This window comes from Palaemon carinicauda, chromosome 2 (assembly GCF_036898095.1).
Source record: "Palaemon carinicauda isolate YSFRI2023 chromosome 2, ASM3689809v2, whole genome shotgun sequence".
NCBI lineage: Eukaryota > Metazoa > Arthropoda > Malacostraca > Decapoda > Palaemonidae > Palaemon > Palaemon carinicauda.
The window spans coordinates 188,537,524-188,545,023 of NC_090726.1; positions in this window are offsets into that span (position 1 = coordinate 188,537,524).

Sequence of the window (7,500 nt, forward strand, 5' to 3'; positions counted from 1 at the left end):
GTGTTCTTGAGTTTATATTTCGTCTAGTATCTTGGACCTTATTCGTTGGATGTCTTTAAGAGGGAGAATGAAAAGAAGAGATTCAAATCGAAAAGATTAATAAAACTTTTATTTCTCCAAAAAGGCCGAGAGAGAGAGAGAGAGAGAGAGAGAGAGAGAGAGAGAGAGAGAGAGAGAGAGAGAGAGAGAGAGAGAGAGAGAAAGAGAGAGAGAGAGAGAGGAAACGTCCCATTACCCGAAAGCAAAGGGACAGAAACTGCCATTGTATCGAATTATCAAAGTGCAGGAGAAAGGATTCCTCTCAAAGGCTCAAGTGGGATGATCTCCCATAATGTTTTCTCGTTCTCTTTTTGACACTGATATGGGGATCCTTTCTTTCACAAACTTTTTCACATTAGGAACGCATAGACGATTGATGTACTTCTCGCAATGTGTGTGATTTTGTACATAGTTGTTCTCGTAAAAAAGATATAAAAGAGTTCAAAGGCCGTTATGGGTTTTATTATTTTAAACCCTTTATTGATTTAAAAAAGGTATAGATTATTTATTTTTAAGTTCATTATATTTTTTATAATTTTATCTAAAGATTAGATTACATGAAAAAGGTAATATTTGTCTATCTGTTTATTCCAATTTGACTTACCGATCTAATTTGATTTCATTGAAGTGTTTTTCTTTATTAAGGAGTCATCAAGTATTTGGTACCAATACCATTGTGACATTATTGTTTTCCTGATTGTCTGGGATTATGAAGGAACTTATCCTTGTCATCGATGTATTACGACTACAAAGTTTTTTTCTTCTATAAAGGGCAATCTATCAACGTTTTTATGTCGACTTATAAATTTAGACACAATATCCATCAGCTCTCCTCTGCTAAGTGACTGTCTGCCGAACTATCATCAAATAAAGGCCTTCATATTTCAGGATTTTCCTCGATTTCTTGGGTCCTCTAATTGGTGAAGAGCCTTTGTGACATATTGTAGCGTAGTGTTGGTCTTCATTCACATGTCTAATAGTTTTAGTCATTAGAGTTTAGCTTGTTCTTTCTCGACCATTTCCTTAATGGAAGTAAAATTTTTCCTTTGTATTACGTCTTTGAGTTCTTTTCATCAGCTACTTAGGATGCTCTATTTATTGTCACTTGCTCTTGGTACTCTTTTCTCTGTTTCTTTGGCCCATTTGTTTTCATATTTATCTATCATTCCCTGTCAGGTTAGCTGGTAGCAGAATGGTTGTGCTGTTTTTTCATCCAGATTTAAATCAAGATTAACTCTGTTCCCATGGGGAGATATAGGTGTCTGGCTATCAGTATCTCCTCTGATAATGAATCTGACAACTTTCTTAAAACTTGTATTTTCATGATTGTAGCGTGTAATCCAAGAAGATATTTATTAGAGTCTCTTCTAAGATTATTGTCATCTCCAATATTCTTTGATATGTTGTGACCGACCAGACAAAAGTCTTCCATCGTCACCAATCCGCTTTGCCCAGCGTGGTGAGGAAATGGCCAAACCCCAGACATGATTAAAGACATGGCTGAGACTTTTGTCCTGCAGTGGACTAGAAAGAGCTAAATGTGTTGTTGTATATTAAGGTTACTCTAGTATGGTGATGAAAAGGTCAAACCTTAGACATGAATAAGGACATGTCTGAGGCCTTTGTCCTGCTGTGGACTAGAAACGGCTCTATTTGTTGTTGTTGTTGTTGTTGTATAATAAGGTTCACTGTTAAAAAACTGTAATTTTCATCGCTAATCCTCTGTATAGATATACTGTTCTCAACCTTATTTCATTAAAAGACAGGCGACCGTAATTTTACCATACTTTATTATATTTTACGGGTTGGTGACCATAATAGCAATTCTTTACGTCAATATATCTGTTTTTAAAACGGTAAATGCCTGGAAACTACCGTTTTTTACGGCAAATTTTTAAGTGTGCCTTTAATTGAAACTATATCGTGAGTAAAGGCCTCATCCTGATAGAATTTTCTACCAGACGTCTCGGCCACCCAAAAGCAAAACATATCCAGATGATATTTCTGGAAATTAATGGCCGAATATTTCACTTACAAGAGCTTAAGGAAAGGGAAAGGAAACAAACAAGTCATGATGTTTGCGTAGAGTCCTTCCTTCCGCCTGGAAAGATTAAATGCTGTGGCAGTGGCCTGGGCTATGTTGCCGTTTCAGACTAGTAGTTGCTTTGAGAAATGTATTTACAACTAGTGTACGCGACCCATCAAAAATGACAAATGTTTAGATAGATATGCACACACACGCACAAACAGATTCAACCCTTCTCATCCCATCCGACTGTACCTCTCGAGGTACTACCTCTCACAAGGGTATGACTACTCCCTCTTCCTCCTACCCGAGGGATGGGTAGATACTGAGTAATTATACGTCTGGCAATGCTGCTGAGCGTGCGTGACCAGAAGTATATATATATATATATATATATATATATATATATATATATATATATATATATATATATATATATATATAAAAGATATTAAATTTTTATCTCATACTGGGATGGAACAGTAGCCCCTTGAAATGAAAGGCCAGCTCGCTACTGGCCATCATGCAACCAGAAGGGGCTAGGGTTCGATCCCAATATGAGATAGAAATTAATTTCTATTTGAACACGATATTATGTTGATTTTTACATGTGTGTGTGTGTGTGTATATATATATATATATATATATATATATATATATATATATATATATATAGATAGATAGATAGATAGATAGATAGATAGATAGATGTATCTAGAGTGTAGGCTCCTAATCTTCATTATATTGGGGAGATGTAATGATATAAAGAGTAATCATCCATCCTACGACTCCTTTCCGTAAATGTTAATTTCCTTTTAGCCTTGTGCAATTACATCAGCATCCTGTGCTTTACTAAAGCAGCTTTACTTCGCTTAATAGAAAAAAAGGCTTTTCGTAATAGAAAGTCGATTCTGTTACACTGAGAGAGTAAGGCACATTGTGAAATGATGTCGAAGTCTATTGTAAAACATTGGTTCTTTTTATATCTTTATTTCTTGGAAGGATATTTCTTGTGTATTTTCGTATATGAAAACTCTGTAGAAAAATATAACTTGGTGCATAGAAAGTTAGGAATAATTATCAGTCTATTTTATATTTTTATATTGTCATCGCAGAAAAAAGATCTGTAAACATGTCATGTTATGCTTAACTTAGTAGGTAAGACGAAAAATATAAGAAATATTTCAAGGAAAAGCTAATTAGATCAGGATATTGTAAATAAGGAGACAAACTTTTTGCTTTAAATTTTCATGAAATAATGGCATGGATGAACTTATCTATCGTAACAAGCTCAGCCCTGCAAGAAAAACATGTCGTTTAAAGGTTTTGAGTATTTGTGTAATGACTTATCCATTATTATTATTATTATTATTATTATTATTAGCCAAGCTACAACCCTAGTTGGAAAAGCAAGATGCTATAAACCCTAGGGCTCCAATAGGGAAAATAGCCCACTGAGGAAAGGAAATAAGGAAATAAATAAATGATGAGAATAAATTAACAATAAATCATTCTAAAAACAGTGACAACGTCAAAACTGATATGACCTATATAAACGATTAACAACGTCAAAAACAGATATGTCATATATAAACTATAAAAAGACTCATGTCAGCCTGGTCAACATAAAAACATTTGCTCCAACTTTGAACGTTTGAGGTTCTACTGATTCAACTACCCGATTAGGAAGATCATTCCACAACTTGGTAACAGCTGGAATAAAACTTCTAGAATACTGTGTAGTATTGCGCGTCATGATGGAGAAGGCCTGGCTATTAGAATTAACTGCCTGCCTAGTATTACGAACAGGATAGAATTGTCCTGGGAAATCTGAATGTAGAGGATGGTCAGAGTTATGAAAAATCTTATGCAACATGCTAATGAACTAATTGAACGACGGTGCCAAAGATTAATATCTAAATCAGGAATAAGAAATATAATAGACCGTAAGTTTCTGTCCAACAAATTAAGAGGAGAATCAGCAGCTGAACACCAGACAGGAGAACAATACTCAAAACAAGGTAGAATGAAAGAATTAAAACACTTTTCAGAATAGATTGATCACCGAAAATCTTGTAAGACTCTCTCAATAAGCCAATTTTTTTTTTGTGCAATTGAAGAAGACACAGACCTAATATGTTTCTCAAAAGTAAATTTGCTGTCGAGAATTACACCTGAAATTTTAAAAGTCATACAAATTTAAAGAAACATTATCAATACTGAGATCCGGATGTTTAGGAGCCACCGTCCTTGACCTACTTACAATAATACTTTGAGTTTTATTAGGATTCAACTTCATACCCCATAATTTGCACCATGCACTAATTTTAGCTAAATCTCTATTAAGGGATTCACCAACCCCAGATCTACATTCAGGGGATGGAATTGATGCAAAGAGAGTAGCATCATCTGCATATGCAACAGGCTTGTTTTCTAGGCCAAACCACATGTCATGTGTATATAGTATGAAAAGTAATGGGCCAAGAACACTACCCTGTGGAACACCGGATATCACATTCCTATACTCACTATGGTGCCCAAAAACAACTTAAAAAATCAATAATAATGCTAAGAAATGACCCACCCACTCCCAACTGTTTTAGTTTGAAAACAAGGGCCTCATACGGTCAAAGGCAGCACTAAAATCAAGGCCAATCATACGAACTTCCATGTCTGGAAAGAGGTAGGTTACTTGAATCAAGAAATTTTGGAGAAGGCTGATAAACAAAAAGGAAATAAGACATGTTCTACTAGGAGAATTTTAAGTATCTTTTAACATCCTTATTTGTAGCAGACTGAAATGAAGGATTAAAAAAAAAAAAAAAAAAAAAAAAATAATAATTTTGAGACTTTTCGTTAGGGATAGTTTGTAATGCTATGATTAATATTGCTATTTTTACAACCTTCAGAAAGCCTGATACTACTGCTATCAGCTCCTTACTTTCTCCCTTTTTGGACGTTTCTTTTTGAAATCCTTGCATGTTGTCTTCGGCATGTGTATAGACACGTTGATGGTGGGTGTGGAGGTTCCTGAAATATGATAAAGGAAGAATTCATGTGGATTTTTTTTCCAAAGCAGAATATTAACAAGTACTTATATATATGTATATGTATATATATATATATATATATATATATATATATATATATATATATACATACATATATATACATATATATATGTATATATATATATATATATATATAATATATATATATATATATATATATATATATACATACATATATATATACATATATATATATATATATATATATATATATATATATATATATATATATATGTATGTATGTATATATTTGAAGAAGAGCAAAAAGGTGTTAGTACTGAGTAGGAGGAAGATTAAGTTGATTTATATAACGATGAAAAGGAATGGCCAGAGATATATCTGATCAGTGTTTGATGAAGCTAATGGTTAATGTTGTTATAAGTTGGAGATGAAATGTGAAAATGTAATTCAAGATAAATGAGTTTGATATAAAGGAAAGGAAGAGAGCATATAAGGACAAAAGTAGATGAATGGTTGGCTGTGTGTAAGAAATATAGGTAAAAGCAGATAGATAGATTCATAGGGACAGCAATGAGTAATTTTACATACAAATGTTGGGCAGAGGAAATAGATATACGCAGTGGTAAGGTGTAGAATTAATGGGTTTATTTTAGGAGAAGAAGATTGTTTGAGGTACAATTTCATGATAGAAAAGAAGAGCATAAGCATATATGCAATAGGATGTATATGATAGCCAAGAATCAAGTGACTGATAAAAATGTGGCTATTAATGAAAATTAAATGGGAGAAACAAACAAGAACTGTAGTGAAAATAAAACGTTGTTGGAAACAAAAATATAGAGAAAAAGATTAATGAATAAATGGATATCACAATAAAAGCTATAAGTAAAGAAATGCCGTGAAACGTAAATTTTATATTGGGTCTCAATGGAGTGAATATTTTAAGCTTTTTTTTTTTTTTTTTTTTTTTAAATGTGAAGGATAGAATGGGGGTAGACACAGAAGCTGGGGAGATGCTGACAAGTATGAATGCTCTCCTGGGTGAGTTGTGTAAATATTTGATTAATTTTAAAGATAGGAAAGAACCAGTGATGAATAAAGCAAGTCTTTTAAGGGTTTAATGTAAGTTTTAGAATGCTTGTGAAAGTAATTATTGAGGATGTAAGAAAAGGAATTATGATCTTAGAAGAAAAGAAACTAGGAGCTGATGGGATTAAAAGTCACGGTATGCTGGAGATAGTGTGATTGGTCGACTGACCAGGGTTTGTAAGGTATGTATAGATGAATGAAAGGTTCTGAAGGAATGGGCTAGATAAATAATTTTTCTAATGTACAGAGGTAAATGAGATAAACGGTATCATACGCCTAATGTTATTCAACATACCAAGAAAAGAAAGTTGTATGGTAGGGTTTTGGTTTTGGAGTAGGACAGGTGACAGAGAGACTGGAAGGAGAAAACAGTTAGACTTGAAAGTAAGTTCATGGATCAATATTTAGGTTTTAAAATAGTAGTCAGAGGTTTAATAATACATGGTAAAAGAAAGAGCCGGCATGTTAATTAAATCGACTAGAATAGGTAGAGAGGGTATGTGGAGGGTATCGAGTTTTATGATAGGATGTCGAGGGCTATTAAAAGTTTTTATGATGGAAGCGGAGCATATGTCAGCTTATTTAAGTAGTTTAGTAACTGATTCGTTTGAAAAATGGAATGTAAACGTGTGTATAATGTCTCAAAGAGGGTCAAGATCTGTACAAATTGATTAATGCGAGAATGTTTGTAAGTATATATGAGCTATGTTGCAGTATAAGAAAAAGAATAAGGAATTGACTGTGGAATGGCCGAATTTTGCCTGTAATACTTTGGTGCTTGGGATAGAGAAGAAAAACTGCAGAGGCTGATAATAGAGATTGAGAGTGGTTTGTAAGAGGAAAAGTTTAAGAGTAGCCTAACGTAACTATCTTAAATGGAAACCGGAAAGACGAAGCAATAAATAAATATAGGGAAGTTGTAAGTGGAGTATTGAAATAGTAAAATTGAAATGGCGGATTTATATAAATATTTGCAAATAGATATAATGATTGATGGTAAAAGGCTAAAAAGAAGTAATTCACAGATTGTGCAGAAGAAATGTATCAGGGTGTATGCAAAAGATTTTGTGAGGAACTTTAATTGTTTATGGAAACCAAGTTGGGAATGTATTGAAGGATTGTTTTGCAATCTTTCTAGCTTGGAAATGGTATGTTAATGTATTTTCGATGTTTCAAGCTGTTTCACAATACGTATCATTGAACTGATAATTGGGATAGACCCCCAGTGAGAAAGACTAGAAATTGAGAAATCATCAAGGTTATGAATATATGTGTATATACATTATACATACATTATATATATATATATATATA